This window comes from Oreochromis niloticus, unplaced genomic scaffold (assembly GCF_001858045.2).
Source record: "Oreochromis niloticus isolate F11D_XX unplaced genomic scaffold, O_niloticus_UMD_NMBU tig00003659_pilon, whole genome shotgun sequence".
In the NCBI taxonomy this organism is placed as follows: Eukaryota; Metazoa; Chordata; class Actinopteri; order Cichliformes; family Cichlidae; genus Oreochromis; species Oreochromis niloticus.
In genome coordinates, this window is record NW_020327919.1 from 1 (window position 1) to 21753 (window position 21753).

A 21753-nucleotide genomic window follows, 5' to 3' on the forward strand; every position below is an offset into this window, starting at 1 on the left:
GCATATGCCCCGTTGTGTTGTGGGATGGCCTCACCGGCAGCACAAGACATTGCTGAAAAGCGCCAAAAGGAAGTCGTTATGTGCCCTCATTATGAGCAGCTGCTTTGGGTTTCCCACACCCTCCTTCTCTGGATCAAAAGCAGTTCAATGACATGAAAAGGTAAAGCTTACAGCACCTGGTATTCCCAGGCAGTCTACCATCCGAGTACTAACAATCCCACCCTGCTTAGCTTCCGAGATCAGACGAGATCGGGCGTGCTCAGGGTGGTATGGCCGTAAGCTGCTGGCCACAGCACAAAGTGTCAATTTATGGAATCAAGTGGTGAGGTGGGCAGTACTTGAAGTTACGCGAACAACCCTCCAATTTAACTACAGTGTTAACGGTAAATGCATGCTTGCCTAATACCCTAACCCAAGGACTCAATTTATATTTAACCAGCAGCACAGGCCTGGTGTGGTGTACATTGCTCAGCCAGCAGCCCAGGCCCTGTTGGGAAATAGATGGCCTCAACCAGAGCCACAATACCTGTGTGGTGTATTGGCCTCAGCCAGAGCCACTGGCCAAGTGTGTGGTGTAGTTGTCCTCAGCCAGCGGCACAGGCGGTGGTGTGGTGCAGGTTGCCTCAGCCGCAACTCAGGACGTGGTGTGGTCTAGGTGGCCTCAACCAGAGCCACAATCCCTGGTGTGGTGTAGTGTGCCTCAGCCAGCAGCACAGGTCCACAGCCAGAATCACAGGTCCTGGAGTAATTTAGATGACCTATGTAGCAGCCAGAAGGACCGGTGTGGTGCGGATGGCCTCAGCCATCACCACAGGCCCTGGTGTGGTGCAGATGGAAGCAGCCAGAAGCACAGACCCTGGTGTGGTGTAGATTGCCTCAGCCAGAGCCAGAACCCTGGTGTGGTGTAGTTGGTCTCGGCAAGGAGCACAGGTCCTCTGTGATGTGGATGGCCTCATCCAGCAGCACAGGCCTGGTGTGATGAATATGGCCTCAGACAGTAGCACAGGGCCTGGTGTGGTGTAGGTGGCCTCAGGCAGAGCCACTGGCAAGTGTGGTGTAGTTGGCCTCAGCCAGCAGCACAGGCCTGGTGTGGTGCAGGTTGCCTCAGCTGCAACGCAGGCCCTGGTGGTCTCGATGGCCTCACCCAGAGCCACAGGCCCTGGTGTGGTGTATTTGGCCTCAGCCTGCACCACAGGCCCTGGTGTAATTAGATGACCTATGTTAGCAGCATATGCCCCGTTGTGTTGTGGATGGCCTCACCCGGCAGCACAAGACATTGCTGAAAAGCGCCAAAAGGAATGTCGTTATGTGCCCTCATTAATGAGCAGCTGCTTTGGGTTTTTCAACACCCTCCTTCTCTGGATCAAAAGCAGTTCAATGACATGAAAAGGTAAAGCTTACAGCACCTGGTATTCCCAGGCAGTCTACCATCCGAGTACTAACCAAGCCCAACCCTGCTTAGCTTCCGAGATCAGACGAGATCGGCGTGCTCAGGGTGGTATGGCCGTAAGCTGCTGGCCACAGCACAAAGTGTCAATTTATGGAATCAAGTGGTGAGGTGGGCAGTACTTGAAGTTACGCGAACAACCCTCCAATTTAACTACAGTGTTAACGGTAACTGCATGCTTGCCTAATACCCTAACCCAAGGACTCAATTTATATTTAACCAGCAGCACAGGCCCTGGTGTGGTGTACATTGCCTCAGCCAGCAGCCCAGGCCCTGTTGGGAAATAGATGGCCCAACCAGAGCCACAATACCTTGTGTGGTGTAGTTGGCCTCAGCCAGAGCCACTGGCCAAGTGTGTGGTGTAGTTGTCCTCAGCCAGCGGCACAGGCCGTGGTGTGGTGCAGGTTGCCTCAGCGGCAACTCAGGACGTGGTGTGGTCTAGGTGGCCTCAACCAGAGCCACAATCCCTGGTGTGGTGTAGTGTGCCTCAGCCAGCAGCACAGGTCCACAGCCAGAATCACAGGTCCTGGAGTAATTTAGATGACCTATGTAGCAGCCAGAAGGACCGGTGTGGTGCGGATGGCCTCAGCCATCAGCACAGGCCCTGGTGTGGTGCAGATGGAACAGCCAGAAGCACAGACCCTGGTGTGGTGTAGATTGCCTCAGCCAGAGCCAAAACCCTGGTGTGGTGTAGTTGGTCTCGGCAAGGAGCACAGGTCCTCTTGTGATGTGGATGGCCTCATCCAGCAGCACAGGCCCTGGTGTGATGAATATGGCCTCAGACAGTAGCACAGGCCTGGTGTGGTGTAGGTGGCCTCAGGCAGAGCCACTGGCCAAGTGTGTGGTGTAGTTGGCCTCAGCCAGCAGCACAGGCCTGGTGTGTGCAGTTGCCTCAGCTGCAACGCAGGCCCCGGTGTGGTGTCGATGGCCTCACCAGAGCCACAGGCCCTGGTGTGGTGTATTTGGCCTCAGCCTGCACCACAGGCCCTGGTGTAATTTAGATGACCTATGTTAGCAGCATATGCCCCGTTGTGTTGTGGATGGCCTCACCCGGCAGCACAAGACATTGCTGAAAAGCGCCAAAAGGAATGTCGTTAATGTGCCCTCATTAATGAGCAGCTGCTTTGGTTTTCAACACCCTCCTTCTCTGGATCAAAAGCAGTTCAATGACATGAAAAGGTAAAGCTTACAGCACCTGGTATTCCCAGGCAGTCTACCATCCGAGTACTAACCAAGCCCAACCCTGCTTAGCTCCGAGATCCCACGAGATCGGGCGTGCTCAGGGTGGTATGGCCGTAAGCTGCTGGCCACAGCACAAAGTGTCAATTTATGGAATCAAGTGGTGAGGTGGGCAGTACTTGAAGTTACGCGAACAACCCTCCAATTTAACTACAGTGTTAACGGTAACTGCATGCTTGCCTAATACCCTAACCCAAGGACTCAATTTATATTTAACCAGCAGCACAGGCCCTGGTGTGGTGTACATTGCCTCAGCCAGCAGCCCAGGCCCTGTTGGGAAATAGATGGCCTCAACCAGAGCCACAATACCTTGTGTGGTGTAGTTGGCCTCAGCCAGAGCCACTGGCCAAGTGTGTGGTGTAGTTGTCCTCAGCCAGCGGCACAGGCCGTGGTGTGGTGCAGGTTGCCTCAGCGCAACTCAGGACGTGGTGTGGTCTAGGTGGCCTCAACCAGAGCCACAATCCCTGGTGTGGTGTAGTGTGCCTCAGCCAGCAGCACAGGTCCACAGCCAGAATCACAGGTCCTGGAGTAATTTAGATGACCTATGTAGCAGCCAGAAGGACCGGTGTGGTGCGGATGGCCTCAGCCATCAGCACAGGCCCTGGTGTGGTGCAGATGGAAGCAGCCAGAAGCACAGACCCTGGTGTGGTGTAGATTGCCTCAGCCAGAGCCACAAACCCTGGTGTGGTGTAGTTGGTCTCGGCAAGGAGCACAGGTCCTCTTGTGATGTGGATGGCCTCATCCAGCAGCACAGGCCCTGGTGTGATGAATATGGCCTCAGACAGTAGCACAGGCCTGGTGTGGTGTAGGTGGCCTCAGGCAGAGCCACTGGCCAAGTGTGTGGTGTAGTTGGCCTCAGCCAGCAGCACAGGCCCTGGTGTGGTGCAGGTTGCCTCAGCTGCAACGCAGGCCCGGTGTGGTGTCGATGGCCTCACCCAGAGCCACAGGCCCTGGTGTGGTGTATTTGGCCTCAGCCTGCACCACAGGCCCTGGTGTAATTTAGATGACCTATGTTAGCAGCATATGCCCCGTTGTGTTGTGGATGGCCTCACCCGGCAGCACAAGACATTGCTGAAAAGCGCCAAAAGGAATGTCGTTAATGTGCCCTCATTAATGAGCAGCTGCTTTGGGTTTTTCAACACCCTCCTTCTCTGGATCAAAAGCAGTTCAATGACATGAAAAGGTAAAGCTTACAGCACCTGGTATTCCCAGGCAGTCTACCATCCGAGTACTAACCAAGCCCAACCCTGCTTAGCTTCCGAGATCAGACGAGATCGGGCGTGCTCAGGGTGGTATGGCCGTAAGCTGCTGGCCACAGCACAAAGTGTCAATTTATGGAATCAAGTGGTGAGGTGGGCAGTACTTGAAGTTACGCGAACAACCCTCCAATTTAACTACAGTGTTAACGGTAACTGCATGCTTGCCTAATACCCTAACCCAAGGACTCAATTTATATTTAACCAGCAGCACAGGCCCTGGTGTGGTGTACATTGCCTCAGCCAGCAGCCCAGGCCCTGTTGGGAAATAGATGGCCTCAACCAGAGCCACAATACCTTGTGTGGTGTAGTTGGCCTCAGCCAGAGCCACTGGCCAAGTGTGTGGTGTAGTTGTCCTCAGCCAGCGGCACAGGCCGTGGTGTGGTGCAGGTTGCCTCAGCGCAACTCAGGACGTGGTGTGGTCTAGGTGGCCTCAACCAGAGCCACAATCCCTGGTGTGGTGTAGTGTGCCTCAGCCAGCAGCACAGGTCCACAGCCAGAATCACAGGTCCTGGAGTAATTTAGATGACCTATGTAGCAGCCAGAAGGACCGGTGTGGTGCGGATGGCCTCAGCCATCAGCACAGGCCCTGGTGTGGTGCAGATGGAAGCAGCCAGAAGCACAGACCCTGGTGTGGTGTAGATTGCCTCAGCCAGAGCCAGAAACCCTGGTGTGGTGTAGTTGGTCTCGGCAAGGAGCACAGGTCCTCTTGTGATGTGGATGGCCTCATCCAGCAGCACAGGCCCTGGTGTGATGAATATGGCCTCAGACAGTAGCACAGGGCCTGGTGTGGTGTAGGTGGCCTCAGGCAGAGCCACTGGCCAAGTGTGTGGTGTAGTTGGCCTCAGCCAGCAGCACAGGCCCTGGTGTGGTGCAGGTTGCCTCAGCTGCAACGCAGGCCCCGGTGTGGTGTCGATGGCCTCACCCAGAGCCACAGGCCCTGGTGTGGTGTATTTGGCCTCAGCCTGCACCACAGGCCCTGGTGTAATTTAGATGACCTATGTTAGCAGCATATGCCCCGTTGTGTTGTGGATGGCCTCACCCGGCAGCACAAGACATTGCTGAAAAGCGCCAAAAGGAATGTCGTTAATGTGCCCTCATTAATGAGCAGCTGCTTTGGTTTTTCAACACCCTCCTTCTCTGGATCAAAAGCAGTTCAATGACATGAAAAGGTAAAGCTTACAGCACCTGGTATTCCCAGGCAGTCTACCATCCGAGTACTAACCAAGCCCAACCCTGCTTAGCTTCCGAGATCAGACGAGATCGGCGTGCTCAGGGTGGTATGGCCGTAAGCTGCTGGCCACAGCACAAAGTGTCAATTTATGGAATCAAGTGTGAGGTGGGCAGTACTTGAAGTTACGCGAACAACCCTCCAATTTAACTACAGTGTTAACGGTAACTGCATGCTTGCCTAATACCCTAACCCAAGGACTCAATTTATATTTAACCAGCAGCACAGGCCCTGGTGTGGTGTACATTGCCTCAGCCAGCAGCCCAGGCCCTGTTGGGAAATAGATGGCCTCAACCAGAGCCACAATACCTTGTGTGGTGTAGTTGGCCTCAGCCAGAGCCACTGGCCAAGTGTGTGGTGTAGTTGTCCTCAGCCAGCGGCACAGGCCGTGGTGTGGTGCAGGTTGCCTCAGCCGCAACTCAGGACGTGGTGTGGTCTAGGTGGCCTCAACCAGAGCCACAATCCCTGGTGTGGTGTAGTGTGCCTCAGCCAGCAGCACAGGTCCACAGCCAGAATCACAGGTCCTGGAGTAATTTAGATGACCTATGTAGCAGCCAGAAGGACCGGTGTGGTGCGGATGGCCTCAGCCATCAGCACAGGCCCTGGTGTGGTGCAGATGGAAGCAGCCAGAAGCACAGACCCTGGTGTGGTGTAGATTGCCTCAGCCAGAGCCACAAACCCTGGTGTGGTGTAGTTGGTCTCGGCAAGGAGCACAGGTCCTCTTGTGATGTGGATGCCTCATCCAGCAGCACAGGCCCTGGTGTGATGAATATGGCCTCAGACAGTAGCAAGGCCCTGGTGTGGTGTAGGTGGCCTCAGCCAGAAGCACAGGACCTGGTGTGGTGTAGGTGGCCTCAGGCAGAGCCACTGGCCAAGTGTGTGGTGTAGTTGGCCTCTGCCAGCAGCACAGGCCCTGGTGTGGTGCAGTTGCCTCAGCTGCAACGCAGGCCCCGGTGTGGTGTCGATGGCCTCACCCAGAGCCACAGGCCCTGGTGTGGTGTATTTGGCCTCAGCCTGCACCACAGGCCCTGGTGTAATTTAGATGACCTATGTTAGCAGCATATGCCCCGTTGTGTTGTGGATGGCCTCACCCGGCAGCACAAGACATTGCTGAAAAGCGCCAAAAGGAATGTCGTTAATGTGCCCTCATTAATGAGCAGCTGCTTTGGGTTTTTCAACACCCTCCTTCTCTGGATCAAAAGCAGTTCAATGACATGAAAAGGTAAAGCTTACAGCACCTGGTATTCCCAGGCAGTCTACCATCCGAGTACTAACCAAGCCCAACCCTGCTTAGCTTCCGAGATCAGACGAGATCGGCGTGCTCAGGGTGGTATGGCCGTAAGCTGCTGGCCACAGCACAAAGTGTCAATTTATGGAATCAAGTGTGAGGTGGGCAGTACTTGAAGTTACGCGAACAACCCTCCAATTTAACTACAGTGTTAACGGTAACTGCATGCTTGCCTAATACCCTAACCCAAGGACTCAATTTATATTTAACCAGCAGCACAGGCCCTGGTGTGGTGTACATTGCCTCAGCCAGCAGCCCAGGCCCTGTTGGGAAATAGATGGCCTCAACCAGAGCCACAATACCTTGTGTGGTGTAGTTGGCCTCAGCCAGAGCCACTGGCCAAGTGTGTGGTGTAGTTGTCCTCAGCCAGCGGCACAGGCCGTGGTGTGGTGCAGGTTGCCTCAGCGGCAACTCAGGACGTGGTGTGGTCTAGGTGGCCTCAACCAGAGCCACAATCCCTGGTGTGGTGTAGTGTGCCTCAGCCAGCAGCACAGGTCCACAGCCAGAATCACAGGTCCTGGAGTAATTTAGATGACCTATGTAGCAGCCAGAAGGACCGGTGTGGTGCGGATGGCCTCAGCCATCAGCACAGGCCCTGGTGTGGTGCAGATGGAACAGCCAGAAGCACAGACCTGGTGTGGTGTAGATTGCCTCAGCCAGAGCCAAAACCCTGGTGTGGTGTAGTTGGTCTCGGCAAGGAGCACAGGTCCTCTTGTGATGTGGATGGCCTCATCCAGCAGCACAGGCCCTGGTGTGATGAATATGGCCTCAGACAGTAGCACAGGGCCTGGTGTGGTGTAGGTGGCCTCAGGCAGAGCCACTGGCCAGTGTGTGGTGTAGTTGGCCTCAGCCAGCAGCACAGGCCTGGTGTGGTGCAGGTTGCCTCAGCTGCAACGCAGGCCCGGTGTGGTGTCGATGGCCTCACCCAGAGCCACAGGCCCTGGTGTGGTGTATTTGGCCTCAGCCTGCACCACAGGCCCTGGTGTAATTTAGATGACCTATGTTAGCAGCATATGCCCCGTTGTGTTGTGGATGGCCTCACCCGGCAGCACAAGACATTGCTGAAAAGCGCCAAAAGGAATGTCGTTAATGTGCCCTCATTAATGAGCAGCTGCTTTGGTTTTCTCAACACCCTCCTTCTCTGGATCAAAAGCAGTTCAATGACATGAAAAGGTAAAGCTTACAGCACCTGGTATTCCCAGGCAGTCTACCATCCGAGTACTAACCAAGCCCAACCCTGCTTAGCTTCCGAGATCAGACGAGATCGGGCGTGCTCAGGGTGGTATGGCCGTAAGCTGCTGGCCACAGCACAAAGTGTCAATTTATGGAATCAAGTGGTGAGGTGGGCAGTACTTGAAGTTACGCGAACAACCCTCCAATTTAACTACAGTGTTAACGGTAACTGCATGCTTGCCTAATACCCTAACCCAAGGACTCAATTTATATTTAACCAGCAGCACAGGCCCTGGTGTGGTGTACATTGCCTCAGCCAGCAGCCCAGGCCCTGTTGGGAAATAGATGGCCTCAACCAGAGCCACAATACCTTGTGTGGTGTAGTTGGCCTCAGCCAGAGCCACTGGCCAAGTGTGTGGTGTAGTTGTCCTCAGCCAGCGGCACAGGCGTGGTGTGGTGCAGGTTGCCTCAGCGGCAACTCAGGACGTGGTGTGGTCTAGGTGGCCTCAACCAGAGCCACAATCCCTGGTGTGGTGTAGTGTGCCTCAGCCAGCAGCACAGGTCCACAGCCAGAATCACAGGTCCTGGAGTAATTTAGATGACCTATGTAGCAGCCAGAAGGACCGGTGTGGTGCGGATGGCCTCAGCCATCAGCACAGGCCCTGGTGTGGTGCAGATGGAACAGCCAGAAGCACAGACCCTGGTGTGGTGTAGATTGCCTCAGCCAGAGCCAAAACCCTGGTGTGGTGTAGTTGGTCTCGGCAAGGAGCACAGGTCCTCTTGTGATGTGGATGGCCTCATCCAGCAGCACAGGCCCTGGTGTGATGAATATGGCCTCAGACAGTAGCACAGGCCTGGTGTGGTGTAGGTGGCCTCAGGCAGAGCCACTGGCCAAGTGTGTGGTGTAGTTGGCCTCGCCAGCATCCCACGCCCTGGTGTGGTGCAGGTTGCCTCAGCTGCAACGCAGGCCCCGGTGTGGTGTCGATGGCCTCACCAGAGCCACAGGCCCTGGTGTGGTGTATTTGGCCTCAGCCTGCACCACAGGCCCTGGTGTAATTTAGATGACCTATGTTAGCAGCATATGCCCCGTTGTGTTGTGGATGGCCTCACCCGGCAGCACAAGACATTGCTGAAAAGCGCCAAAAGGAATGTCGTTAATGTGCCCTCATTAATGAGCAGCTGCTTTGGGTTTTTCAACACCCTCCTTCTCTGGATCAAAAGCAGTTCAATGACATGAAAAGGTAAAGCTTACAGCACCTGGTATTCCCAGGCAGTCTACCATCCGAGTACTAACCAAGCCCAACCCTGCTTAGCTTCCGAGATCAGACGAGATCGGGCGTGCTCAGGGTGGTATGGCCGTAAGCTGCTGGCCACAGCACAAAGTGTCAATTTATGGAATCAAGTGGTGAGGTGGGCAGTACTTGAAGTTACGCGAACAACCCTCCAATTTAACTACAGTGTTAACGGTAACTGCATGCTTGCCTAATACCCTAACCCAAGGACTCAATTTATATTTAACCAGCAGCACAGGCCCTGGTGTGGTGTACATTGCCTCAGCCAGCAGCCCAGGCCCTGTTGGGAAATAGATGGCCTCAACCAGAGCCACAATACCTTGTGTGGTGTAGTTGGCCTCAGCCAGAGCCACTGGCCAAGTGTGTGGTGTAGTTGTCCTCAGCCAGCGGCACAGGCCGTGGTGTGGTGCAGGTTGCCTCAGCGGCAACTCAGGACGTGGTGTGGTCTAGGTGGCCTCAACCAGAGCCACAATCCCTGGTGTGGTGTAGTGTGCCTCAGCCAGCAGCACAGGTCCACAGCCAGAATCACAGGTCCTGGAGTAATTTAGATGACCTATGTAGCAGCCAGAAGGACCGGTGTGGTGCGGATGGCCTCAGCCATCAGCACAGGCCCTGGTGTGGTGCAGATGGAACCAGCCAGAAGCACAGACCCTGGTGTGGTGTAGATTGCCTCAGCCAGAGCCACAAACCCTGGTGTGGTGTAGTTGGTCTCGGCAAGGAGCACAGGTCCTCTTGTGATGTGGATGGCCTCATCCAGCAGCACAGGCCCTGGTGTGATGAATATGGCCTCAGACAGTAGCACAGGGCCTGGTGTGGTGTAGGTGGCCTCAGGCAGAGCCACTGGCCAAGTGTGTGGTGTAGTTGGCCTCAGCCAGCAGCACAGGCCCTGGTGTGGTGCAGGTTGCCTCAGCTGCAACGCAGGCCCGGTGTGGTGTCGATGGCCTCACCCAGAGCCACAGGCCCTGGTGTGGTGTATTTGGCCTCAGCCTGCACCACAGGCCCTGGTGTAATTTAGATGACCTATGTTAGCAGCATATGCCCCGTTGTGTTGTGGATGGCCTCACCCGGCAGCACAAGACATTGCTGAAAAGCGCCAAAAGGAATGTCGTTAATGTGCCCTCATTAATGAGCAGCTGCTTTGGGTTTTTCAACACCCTCCTTCTCTGGATCAAAAGCAGTTCAATGACATGAAAAGGTAAAGCTTACAGCACCTGGTATTCCCAGGCAGTCTACCATCCGAGTACTAACCAAGCCCAACCCTGCTTAGCTTCCGAGATCAGACGAGATCGGCGTGCTCAGGGTGGTATGGCCGTAAGCTGCTGGCCACAGCACAAAGTGTCAATTTATGGAATCAAGTGGTGAGGTGGGCAGTACTTGAAGTTACGCGAACAACCCTCCAATTTAACTACAGTGTTAACGGTAACTGCATGCTTGCCTAATACCCTAACCCAAGGACTCAATTTATATTTAACCAGCAGCACAGGCCCTGGTGTGGTGTACATTGCCTCAGCCAGCAGCCCAGGCCCTGTTGGGAAATAGATGGCCTCAACCAGAGCCACAATACCTTGTGTGGTGTAGTTGGCCTCAGCCAGAGCCACTGGCCAAGTGTGTGGTGTAGTTGTCCTCAGCCAGCGGCACAGGCCGTGGTGTGGTGCAGGTTGCCTCAGCGGCAACTCAGGACGTGGTGTGGTCTAGGTGGCCTCAACCAGAGCCACAATCCCTGGTGTGGTGTAGTGTGCCTCAGCCAGCAGCACAGGTCCACAGCCAGAATCACAGGTCCTGGAGTAATTTAGATGACCTATGTAGCAGCCAGAAGGACCGGTGTGGTGCGGATGGCCTCAGCCATCAGCACAGGCCCTGGTGTGGTGCAGATGGAACAGCCAGAAGCACAGACCCTGGTGTGGTGTAGATTGCCTCAGCCAGAGCCAAACCCTGGTGTGGTGTAGTTGGTCTCGGCAAGGAGCACAGGTCCTCTTGTGATGTGGATGGCCTCATCCAGCAGCACAGGCCCTGGTGTGATGAATATGGCCTCAGACAGTAGCACAGGCCTGGTGTGGTGTAGGTGGCCTCAGGCAGAGCCACTGGCCAAGTGTGTGGTGTAGTTGGCCTCAGCCAGCAGCACAGGCCCTGGTGTGGTGCAGGTTGCCTCAGCTGCAACGCAGGCCCGGTGTGGTGTCGATGGCCTCACCAGAGCCACAGGCCCTGGTGTGGTGTATTTGGCCTCAGCCTGCACCACAGGCCCTGGTGTAATTTAGATGACCTATGTTAGCAGCATATGCCCCGTTGTGTTGTGGATGGCCTCACCCGGCAGCACAAGACATTGCTGAAAAGCGCCAAAAGGAATGTCGTTAATGTGCCCTCATTAATGAGCAGCTGCTTTGGGTTTTTCAACACCCTCCTTCTCTGGATCAAAAGCAGTTCAATGACATGAAAAGGTAAAGCTTACAGCACCTGGTATTCCCAGGCAGTCTACCATCCGAGTACTAACCAAGCCCAACCCTGCTTAGCTTCCGAGATCAGACGAGATCGGCGTGCTCAGGGTGGTATGGCCGTAAGCTGCTGGCCACAGCACAAAGTGTCAATTTATGGAATCAAGTGTGAGGTGGGCAGTACTTGAAGTTACGCGAACAACCCTCCAATTTAACTACAGTGTTAACGGTAACTGCATGCTTGCCTAATACCCTAACCCAAGGACTCAATTTATATTTAACCAGCAGCACAGGCCCTGGTGTGGTGTACATTGCCTCAGCCAGCAGCCCAGGCCCTGTTGGGAAATAGATGGCCTCAACCAGAGCCACAATACCTTGTGTGGTGTAGTTGGCCTCAGCCAGAGCCACTGGCCAAGTGTGTGGTGTAGTTGTCCTCAGCCAGCGGCACAGGCGTGGTGTGGTGCAGGTTGCCTCAGCGGCAACTCAGGACGTGGTGTGGTCTAGGTGGCCTCAACCAGAGCCACAATCCCTGGTGTGGTGTAGTGTGCCTCAGCCAGCAGCACAGGTCCACAGCCAGAATCACAGGTCCTGGAGTAATTTAGATGACCTATGTAGCAGCCAGAAGGACCGGTGTGGTGCGGATGGCCTCAGCCATCAGCACAGGCCCTGGTGTGGTGCAGATGGAACCAGCCAGAAGCACAGACCCTGGTGTGGTGTAGATTGCCTCAGCCAGAGCCAGAAACCCTGGTGTGGTGTAGTTGGTCTCGGCAAGGAGCACAGGTCCTCTTGTGATGTGGATGGCCTCATCCAGCAGCACAGGCCCTGGTGTGATGAATATGGCCTCAGACAGTAGCACAGGCCTGGTGTGGTGTAGGTGGCCTCAGGCAGAGCCACTGGCCAAGTGTGTGGTGTAGTTGGCCTCAGCCAGCAGCACAGGCCCTGGTGTGGTGCAGGTTGCCTCAGCTGCAACGCAGGCCCCGGTGTGGTGTCGATGGCCTCACCCAGAGCCACAGGCCCTGGTGTGGTGTATTTGGCCTCAGCCTGCACCACAGGCCCTGGTGTAATTTAGATGACCTATGTTAGCAGCATATGCCCCGTTGTGTTGTGGATGGCCTCACCCGGCAGCACAAGACATTGCTGAAAAGCGCCAAAAGGAATGTCGTTAATGTGCCCTCATTAATGAGCAGCTGCTTTGGTTTCTCAACACCCTCCTTCTCTGGATCAAAAGCAGTTCAATGACATGAAAAGGTAAAGCTTACAGCACCTGGTATTCCCAGGCAGTCTACCATCCGAGTACTAACCAAGCCCAACCCTGCTTAGCTTCCGAGATCAGACGAGATCGGGCGTGCTCAGGGTGGTATGGCCGTAAGCTGCTGGCCACAGCACAAAGTGTCAATTTATGGAATCAAGTGGTGAGGTGGGCAGTACTTGAAGTTACGCGAACAACCCTCCAATTTAACTACAGTGTTAACGGTAACTGCATGCTTGCCTAATACCCTAACCCAAGGACTCAATTTATATTTAACCAGCAGCACAGGCCCTGGTGTGGTGTACATTGCCTCAGCCAGCAGCCCAGGCCCTGTTGGGAAATAGATGGCATCAACCAGAGCCACAATACCTTGTGTGGTGTAGTTGGCCTCAGCCAGAGCCACTGGCCAAGTGTGTGGTGTAGTTGTCCTCAGCCAGCGGCACAGGCCGTGGTGTGGTGCAGGTTGCCTCAGCCGCAACTCAGGACGTGGTGTGGTCTAGGTGGCCTCAACCAGAGCCACAATCCCTGGTGTGGTGTAGAGTGCCTCACCAGCAGCACAGGTCCACAGCCAGAATCACAGGTCCTGGAGTAATTTAGATGACCTATGTAGCAGCCAGAAGGACCGGTGTGGTGCGGATGGCCTCAGCCATCAGACAGGCCCTGGTGTGGTGCAGATGGAACCAGCCAGAAGCACAGACCCTGGTGTGGTGTAGATTGCCTCAGCCAGAGCCAAAACCCTGGTGTGGTAGTGTCTAAGCTAGTGCCCCCTGGTGTGGTGTAGTTGATCTCGGCAAGGAGCACAGGTCCTCTTGTGATGTGGATGGCCTCAGCCAGCAGCACAGGCCCTGGTGTGATGAATATGGCCTCAGACAGTAGCACAGGCCCTGGTGTGGTGTAGGTGGCCTCAGCCAGAACCACAGGACCTGGTGTGGTGTAGGTGGCCTCAGGCAGAGCCACTGGCCAAGTGTGTGGTGTAGTTGGCCTCAGCCAGCAGCACAGGCCCTGGTGTGGTGCAGGTTGCCTCAGCTGCAACGCAGGCCCCGGTGTGGTGTCGATGGCCTCACCCAGAGCCACAGGCCCTGGTGTGGTGTATTTGGCCTCAGCCTGCACCACAGGCCCTGGTGTAATTTAGATGACCTATGTTAGCAGCATATGCCCCGTTGTGTTGTGGATGGCCTCACCCGGCAGCACAAGACATTGCTGAAAAGCGCCAAAAGGAATGTCGTTAATGTGCCCTCATTAATGAGCAGCTGCTTTGGGTTTTTCAACACCCTCCTTCTCTGCATCAAAAGCAGTTCAATGACATGAAAAGGTAAAGCTTACAGCACCTGGTATTCCCAGGCAGCCTACCATCCGAGTACTAACCAAGCCCAACCCTGCTTAGCTTCCGAGATCAGACGAGCTTGGGCGTGCTCAGGGTGGTATGGCCGTAAGCTGCTGGCCACAGCACAAAGTGTCAATTTATGGAATCAAGTGGTGAGGTGGGCAGTACTTGAAGTTACGCGAACAACCCTCCAATTTAACTACAGTGTTAACGGTAACTGCATGCTTGCCTAATACCCTAACCCAAGGACTCAATTTATATTTAACCAGCAGCACAGGCCCTGGTGTGGTGTACATTGCCTCAGCCAGCAGCCCAGGCCCTGTTGGGAAATAGATGGCCTCAACCAGAGCCACAATACCTTGTGTGGTGTAGTTGGCCTCAGCCAGAGCCACTGGCCAAGTGTGTGGTGTAGTTGTCCTCAGCCAGCGGCACAGGCCGTGGTGTGGTGCAGGTTGCCTCAGCGGCAACTCAGGACGTGGTGTGGTCTAGGTGGCCTCAACCAGAGCCACAATCCCTGGTGTGGTGTAGTGTGCCTCAGCCAGCAGCACAGGTCCACACCAGAATCACAGGTCCTGGAGTAATTTAGATGACCTATGTAGCAGCCAGAAGGACCGGTGTGGTGCGGATGGCCTCAGCCATCAGCACAGGCCCTGGTGTGGTGCAGATGGAACCAGCCAGAAGCACAGACCCTGGCGTGGTGTAGATTGCCTCAGCCAGAGCCAGAAACCCTGGTGTGGTGTAGATTGTCTAGCTAAGTGCCAAACCTGTTGGGTAGTTGATCTCGGCAAGGAGCACAGGTCCTCTTGTGATGTGGATGGCCTCAGCCAGCAGCACAGGTCCTGGTGTGATGAATATGGCCTCAGACAGTAGCACAGGCCCTGGTGTGGTGTAGGTGGCCTCAGCCAGAAGCACAGGACCTGGTGTGGTGTAGGTGGCCTCAGGCAGAGCCATGGCCAAGTGTGTGGTGTAGTTGGCCTCAGCCAGCAGCACAGGCCCTGGTGTGGTGCAGGTTGCCTCAGCTGCAACGCAGGCCCCGGTGTGGTGTCGATGGCCTCACCCAGAGCCACAGGCCCTGGTGTGGTGTATTTGGCCTCAGCCTGCACCACAGGCCCTGGTGTAATTTAGATGACCTATGTTAGCAGCATATGCCCCGTTGTGTTGTGGATGGCCTCACCCGGCAGCACAAGACATTGCTGAAAAGCGCCAAAAGGAATGTCGTTAATGTGCCCTCATTAATGAGCAGCTGCTTTGGGTTTTCAACACCCTCCTTCTCTGATCAAAAGCAGTTCAATGACATGAAAAGGTAAAGCTTACAGCACCTGGTATTCCCAGGCAGTCTACCATCCGAGTACTAACCAAGCCCAACCCTGCTTAGCTTCCGAGATCAGACGAGATCGGGCGTGCTCAGGGTGGTATGGCCGTAAGCTGCTGGCCACAGCACAAAGTGTCAATTTATGGAATCAAGTGCTGAGGTGGGCAGTACTTGAAGTTACGCGAACAACCCTCCAATTTAACTACAGTGTTAACGGTAACTGCATGCTTGCCTAATACCCTAACCCAAGGACTCCAATTTTATTTAACCAGCAGCACAGGCCCTGGTGTGGTGTACATTGCCTCAGCCAGCAGCCCAGGCCCTGTTGGGAAATAGATGGCATCAACCAGAGCCACAATACCTTGCGTGGTGTAGTTGGCCTCAGCCAGAGCCACTGGCCCTGGTGTGGTGCAGATGGAACCAGCCAGAAGCACAGACCCTGGTGTGGTGTAGATTGCCTCAGCCAGAGCCACAAACCCTGGTGTGGTGTAGTTGGTCTCGGCAAGGAGCACAGGTCCTCTTGTGATGTGGATGGCCTCAGCCAGCAGCACAGGCCCTGGTGTGATGAATATGGCCTCAGACAGTAGCACAGGCCCTGGTGTGGTGTAGGTGGCCTCAGCCAGAAGCACAGGACCTGGTGTGGTGTAGGTGGCCTCAGCCAGAGCCACTGGCCAAGTGTGTGGTGTAGTTTTCCTCAGCCAGCGGCACAGGCGGTGGTGTGGTGCAGGTTGCCTCAGCGGCAACTCAGGACGTGGTGTGGTCTAGGTGGCCTCAACCAGAGCCACAATCCCTGGTGTGGTGTAGTGTGCCTCAGCCAGCAGCACAGGTCCACAGCCAGAATCACAGGTCCTGGAGTAATTTAGATGACCTATGTAGCAGCCAGAAGGACCGGTGTGGTGCGGATGGCCTCAGCCATCAGCACAGGCCCTGGTGTGGTGCAGATGGAAGCAGCCAGAAGCACAGACCCTGGTGTGGTGTAGATTGCCTCAGCCAGAGCCACAAACCCTGGTGTGGTGTAGTTGGTCTCGGCAAGGAGCACAGGTCCTCTTGTGATGTGGATGGCCTCAGCCAGCAGCACAGGTCCTGGTGTGATGAATATGGCCTCAGACAGTAGCACAGGCCCTGGTGTGGTGTAGGTGGCCTCAGCCAGAAGCACAGGACCTGGTGTGGTGTAGGTGGCCACAGGCAGAGCCACTGGCCAAGTGTGTGGTGTAGTTGGCCTCAGCCAGCAGCACAGGCCCTGGTGTGGTGCAGGTTGCCTCAGCTGCAACGCAGGCCCCGGTGTGGTGTCGATGGCCTCACCCAGAGCCACAGGCCCTGGTGTGGTGTATTTGGCCTCAGCCTGCACCACAGGCCCTGGTGTAATTTAGATGACCTATGTTAGCAGCATATGCCCCGTTGTGTTGTGGATGGCCTCACCCGGCAGCACAAGACATTGCTGAAAAGCGCCAAAAGGAATGTCGTTAATGTGCCCTCATTAATGAGCAGCTGCTTTGGGTTTTTCAACACCCTCCTTCTCTGCATCAAAAGCAGTTCAATGACATGAAAAGGTAAAGCTCACAGCACCTGGTATTCCCAGGCAGTCTACCATCCGAGTACTAACCAAGCCCAACCCTGCTTAGCTTCCGAGATCAGACGAGCTTGTGCGTGCTCAGGGTGGTATGGCCGTAAGCTGCTGGCCACAGCACAAAGTGTCAATTTATGGAATCAAGTGGTGAGGTGGGCACTACTTGAAGTTACGCGAACAACCCTCCAATTTAACTACAGTGTTAACGGTAACTGCATGCTTGCCTAATACCCTAACCCAAGGACTCAATTTATATTTAACCAGCAGCACAGGCCCTGGTGTGGTGTACATTGCCTCAGCCAGCAGCCCAGGCCCTGTTGGGAAATAGATGGCCTCAACCAGAGCCACAATACCTTGTGTGGTGTAGTTGGCCTCAGCCAGAGCCACTGGCCAAGTGTGTGGTGTAGTTGTCCTCAGCCAGCGGCACAGGCCGTGGTGTGGTGCAGGTTGCCTCAGCGGCAACTCAGGACGTGGTGTGGTCTAGGTGGCCTCAACCAGAGCCACAATCCCTGGTGTGGTGTAGTGTGCCTCAGCCAGCAGCACAGGTCCACAACCAGAATCACAGGTCCTGGAGTAATTTAGATGACCTATGTAGCAGCCAGAAGGACCGGTGTGGTGCGGATGGCCTCAGCCATCAGCACAGGCCCTGGTGTGGTGCAGATGGAACCAGCCAGAAGCACAGACCCTGGCGTGGTGTAGATTGCCTCAGCCAGAGCCAGAAACCCTGGTGTGGTGTAGATTGTCTAAGCTAAAGAGCCACAAACCCTGGTGTGGTGTAGTTGGTCTCGGCAAGGAGCACAGGTCCTCTTGTGATGTGGATGGCCTCAGCCAGCAGCACAGGTCCTGGTGTGATGAATATGGCCTCAGACAGTAGCACAGGCCCTGGTGTGGTGTAGGTGGCCTCAGCCAGAAGCACAGGACCTGGTGTGGTGTAGGTGGCCTCAGGCAGAGCCACTGGCCAAGTGTGTGGTGTAGTTGGCCTCAGCCAGCAGCACAGGCCCTGGTGTGGTGCAGGTTGCCTCAGCTGCAACGCAGGCCCCGGTGTGGTGTCGATGGCCTCACCCAGAGCCACAGGCCCTGGTGTGGTGTATTTGGCCTCAGCCTGCACCACAGGCCCTGGTGTAATTTAGATGACCTATGTTAGCAGCATATGCCCCGTTGTGTTGTGGATGGCCTCACCCGGCAGCACAAGACATTGCTGAAAAGCGCCAAAAGGAATGTCGTTAATGTGCCCTCATTAATGAGCAGCTGCTTTGGGTTTTTCAACACCCTCCTTCTCTGGATCAAAAGCAGTTCAATGACATGAAAAGGTAAAGCTTACAGCACCTGGTATTCCCAGGCAGTCTACCATCCGATACTAACCAAGCCCAACCCTGCTTAGCTTCCGAGATCAGACGAGATCGGGCGTGCTCAGGGTGGTATGGCCGTAAGCTGCTGGCCACAGCACAAAGTGTCAATTTATGGAATCAAGTGGTGAGGTGGGCAGTACTTGAAGTTACGCGAACAACCCTCCAATTTAACTACAGTGTTAACGGTAACTGCATGCTTGCCTAATACCCTAACCCAAGGACTCAATTTATATTTAACCAGCAGCACAGGCCCTGGTGTGGTGTACATTGTCTCAGCCAGCAGCCCAGGCCCTGTTGGGAAATAGATGGCCTCAACCAGAGCCACAATACCTTGTGTGGTGTAGGTGGCCTCAGCCAGAGCCACTGGCCAAGTGTGTGGTGTAGTTGTCCTCAGCCAGCGGCACAGGCGTGGTGTGGTGCAGGTTGCCTCAGCGGCAACTCAGGACGTGGTGTGGTCTAGGTGGCCTCAACCAGAGCCACAATCCCTGGTGTGGTGTAGTGTGCCTCAGCCAGCAGCACAGGTCCACAGCCAGAATCACAGGTCCTGGAGTAATTTAGATGACCTATGTAGCAGCCAGAAGGACCGGTGTGGTGCGGATGGCCTCAGCCATCAGCACAGGCCCTGGTGTGGTGCAGATGGAAGCAGCCAGAAGCACAGACCCTGGTGTGGTGTAGATTGCCTCAGCCAGAGCACAAACCCTGGTGTGGTGTAGTTGGTCTCGGCAAGGAGCACAGGTCCTCTTGTGATGTGGATGGCCTCATCCAGCAGCACAGGCCCTGGTGTGATGAATATGGCCTCAGACAGTAGCACAGGGCCTGGTGTGGTGTAGGTGGCCTCAGGCAGAGCCACTGGCCAAGTGTGTGGTGTAGTTGGCCTCAGCCAGCAGCACAGGCCCTGGTGTGGTGCAGGTTGCCTCAGCTGCAACGCAGGCCCCGGTGTGGTGTCGATGGCCTCACCCAGAGCCACAGGCCCTGGTGTGGTGTATTTGGCCTCAGCCTGCACCACAGGCCCTGGTGTAATTTAGATGACCTATGTTAGCAGCATATGCCCCGTTGTGTTGTGGATGGCCTCACCCGGCAGCACAAGACATTGCTGAAAAGCGCCAAAAGGAATGTCGTTAATGTGCCCTCATTAATGAGCAGCTGCTTTGGGTTTTTCAACACCCTCCTTCTCTGGATCAAAAGCAGTTCAATGACATGAAAAGGTAAAGCTTACAGCACCTGGTATTCCCAGGCAGTCTACCATCCGAGTACTAACCAAGCCCAACCCTGCTTAGCTTCCGAGATCAGACGAGATCGGCGTGCTCAGGGTGGTATGGCCGTAAGCTGCTGGCCACAGCACAAAGTGTCAATTTATGGAATCAAGTGGTGAGGTGGGCAGTACTTGAAGTTACGCGAACAACCCTCCAATTTAACTACAGTGTTAACGGTAACTGCATGCTTGCCTAATACCCTAACCCAAGGACTCAATTTATATTTAACCAGCAGCACAGGCCCTGGTGTGGTGTACATTGCCTCAGCCAGCAGCCCAGGCCCTGTTGGGAAATAGATGGCCTCAACCAGAGCCACAATACCTTGTGTGGTGTAGTTGGCCTCAGCCAGAGCCACTGGCCAAGTGTGTGGTGTAGTTTCCTCAGCCAGCGGCACAGCCGTGGTGTGGTGCAGGTTGCTCAGCGGCAACTCAGGACGTGGTGTGGTCTAGGTGGCTCAACCAGAGCCACAATCCCTGGTGTGGTGTAGTGTGCCTCAGCCAGCAGCACAGGTCCACAGCCAGAATCACAGGTCTGGAGTAATTTAGATGACCTATGTAGCAGCCAGAAGGACCGGTGTGGTGCGGATGGCCTCAGCCATCAGCACAGGCCCTGGTGTGGTGCAGATGGGCAGCCAGAAGCACAGGCCCTGGTGTGGTGTAGATGCCAGCCAGAGCCACAAACCCTGGTGTGGTGTAGTTGGTTCGCAAGAGCACAGGTCCTCTGTGATGTGGATGCTCATCCAGCAGCACAGGCCCTGTGTGATGATATGGCCTCAGACAGTACCAGGCCCTGGTGTGGTGTAGGTGGCCTCAGCCAGAGCACAGGACCTGGTGTGGTGTAGGTGGCCTCAGGCAGAGCCACTGGCCAAGTGTGTGGTGTAGTTGGCCTCAGCCAGCAGCACAGGCCCTGGTGTGGTGCAGGTTGCCTCAGCTGCAACGCAGGCCCGGTGTGGTGTCGATGGCCTCACCCAGAGCCACAGGCCCTGGTGTGGTGTATTTGGCCTCAGCCTGCACCACAGGCCTGGTGTAATTTAGATGACCTATGTTAGCAGCATATGCCCGTTGTGTTGTGGATGGCCTCACCCGGCAGCACAAGACATTGCTGAAAAGCGCCAAAAGGAATGTCGTTAATGTGCCCTCATTAATGAGCAGCTGCTTTGGGTTTTTCAACACCCTCCTTCTCTGGATCAAAAGCAGTTCAATGACATGAAAAGGTAAAGCTTACAGCACCTGGTATTCCCAGGCAGTCTACCATCCGAGTACTAACCAAGCCCAACCCTGCTTAGCTTCCGAGATCAGACGAGATCGGCGTGCTCAGGGTGGTATGGCCGTAAGCTGCTGGCCACAGCACAAAGTGTCAATTTATGGAATCAAGTGGTGAGGTGGGCAGTACTTGAAGTTACGCGAACAACCCTCCAATTTAACTACAGTGTTAACGGTAACTGCATGCTTGCCTAATACCCTAACCCAAGGACTCAATTTATATTTAACCAGCAGCACAGGCCCTGGTGTGGTGTACATTGCCTCAGCCAGCAGCCCAGGCCCTGTTGGGAAATAGATGGCCTCAACCAGAGCCACAATACCTTGTGTGGTGTAGTTGGCCTCAGCCAGAGCCACTGGCCAAGTGTGTGGTGTAGTTGTCCTCAGCCAGCGGCACAGGCGTGGTGTGGTGCAGGTTGCCTCAGCGGCAACTCAGGACGTGGTGTGGTCTAGGTGGCCTCAACCAGAGCCACAATCCCTGGTGTGGTGTAGTGTGCCTCAGCCAGCAGCACAGGTCCACAGCCAGAATCACAGGTCCTGGAGTAATTTAGATGACCTATGTAGCAGCCAGAAGGACCGGTGTGGTGCGGATGGCCTCAGCCATCAGCACAGGCCCTGGTGTGGTGCAGATGGAAGCAGCCAGAAGCACAGACCCTGGTGTGGTGTAGATTGCCTCAGCCAGAGCCACAAACCCTGGTGTGGTGTAGTTGGTCTCGGCAAGGAGCACAGGTCCTCTTGTGATGTGGATGGCCTCATCCAGCAGCACAGGCCCTGGTGTGATGAATATGGCCTCAGACAGTAGCACAGGGCCTGGTGTGGTGTAGGTGGCCTCAGGCAGAGCCACTGGCCAAGTGTGTGGTGTAGTTGGCCTCAGCCAGCAGCACAGGCCCTGGTGTGGTGCAGGTTGCCTCAGCTGCAACGCAGGCCCCGGTGTGGTGTCGATGGCCTCACCCAGAGCCACAGGCCCTGGTGTGGTGTATTTGGCCTCAGCCTGCACCACAGGCCCTGGTGTAATTTAGATGACCTATGTTAGCAGCATATGCCCCGTTGTGTTGTGGATGGCCTCACCCGGCAGCACAAGACAT

The 21753-nt window shown here is 55.3% G+C and overlaps 13 non-coding genes and 4 pseudogenes across 13 annotated transcripts; all 17 read right to left on the minus strand.

Moving 5' to 3' along the window:
- Positions 1-164: 164 nt before the first annotated feature.
- LOC112845157 (uncharacterized) lies at positions 165-281 on the minus strand (annotated as a pseudogene).
- A 1113-nt stretch (positions 282-1394) lies between these two features.
- On the minus strand, positions 1395-1512 carry LOC112845193 (5S ribosomal RNA). Its single transcript, XR_003217993.1, has one exon. It is a non-coding gene; the product is annotated as a 5S ribosomal RNA (ribosomal RNA).
- A 1118-nt stretch (positions 1513-2630) lies between these two features.
- Positions 2631-2748, minus strand: LOC112845206 (uncharacterized; annotated as a pseudogene).
- A 1125-nt stretch (positions 2749-3873) lies between these two features.
- On the minus strand, positions 3874-3992 carry LOC112845173 (5S ribosomal RNA). Its single transcript, XR_003217974.1, has one exon. It is a non-coding gene; the product is annotated as a 5S ribosomal RNA (ribosomal RNA).
- Positions 3993-5118: 1126 nt separating this feature from the next.
- On the minus strand, positions 5119-5236 carry LOC112845194 (5S ribosomal RNA). The gene has a single exon (XR_003217994.1). It is a non-coding gene; the product is annotated as a 5S ribosomal RNA (ribosomal RNA).
- Positions 5237-6399: 1163 nt separating this feature from the next.
- On the minus strand, positions 6400-6517 carry LOC112845195 (5S ribosomal RNA). Its single transcript, XR_003217995.1, has one exon. It is a non-coding gene; the product is annotated as a 5S ribosomal RNA (ribosomal RNA).
- Positions 6518-7638: 1121 nt separating this feature from the next.
- LOC112845184 (5S ribosomal RNA) lies at positions 7639-7757 on the minus strand. The gene has a single exon (XR_003217985.1). It is a non-coding gene; the product is annotated as a 5S ribosomal RNA (ribosomal RNA).
- Positions 7758-8879: 1122 nt separating this feature from the next.
- Positions 8880-8998, minus strand: LOC112845196 (5S ribosomal RNA). Its single transcript, XR_003217996.1, has one exon. It is a non-coding gene; the product is annotated as a 5S ribosomal RNA (ribosomal RNA).
- Positions 8999-10125: 1127 nt separating this feature from the next.
- On the minus strand, positions 10126-10243 carry LOC112845197 (5S ribosomal RNA). Its single transcript, XR_003217997.1, has one exon. It is a non-coding gene; the product is annotated as a 5S ribosomal RNA (ribosomal RNA).
- Positions 10244-11365: 1122 nt separating this feature from the next.
- On the minus strand, positions 11366-11483 carry LOC112845198 (5S ribosomal RNA). Its single transcript, XR_003217998.1, has one exon. It is a non-coding gene; the product is annotated as a 5S ribosomal RNA (ribosomal RNA).
- A 1124-nt stretch (positions 11484-12607) lies between these two features.
- LOC112845207 (5S ribosomal RNA) lies at positions 12608-12726 on the minus strand. The gene has a single exon (XR_003218004.1). It is a non-coding gene; the product is annotated as a 5S ribosomal RNA (ribosomal RNA).
- A 1194-nt stretch (positions 12727-13920) lies between these two features.
- Positions 13921-14039, minus strand: LOC112845208 (uncharacterized; annotated as a pseudogene).
- A 1196-nt stretch (positions 14040-15235) lies between these two features.
- Positions 15236-15354, minus strand: LOC112845162 (5S ribosomal RNA). The gene has a single exon (XR_003217964.1). It is a non-coding gene; the product is annotated as a 5S ribosomal RNA (ribosomal RNA).
- A 1440-nt stretch (positions 15355-16794) lies between these two features.
- Positions 16795-16913, minus strand: LOC112845210 (uncharacterized; annotated as a pseudogene).
- A 1208-nt stretch (positions 16914-18121) lies between these two features.
- Positions 18122-18239, minus strand: LOC112845203 (5S ribosomal RNA). The gene has a single exon (XR_003218003.1). It is a non-coding gene; the product is annotated as a 5S ribosomal RNA (ribosomal RNA).
- Positions 18240-19365: 1126 nt separating this feature from the next.
- LOC112845199 (5S ribosomal RNA) lies at positions 19366-19483 on the minus strand. The gene has a single exon (XR_003217999.1). It is a non-coding gene; the product is annotated as a 5S ribosomal RNA (ribosomal RNA).
- A 1143-nt stretch (positions 19484-20626) lies between these two features.
- Positions 20627-20744, minus strand: LOC112845200 (5S ribosomal RNA). The gene has a single exon (XR_003218000.1). It is a non-coding gene; the product is annotated as a 5S ribosomal RNA (ribosomal RNA).
- Positions 20745-21753: the final 1009 nt, after the last annotated feature.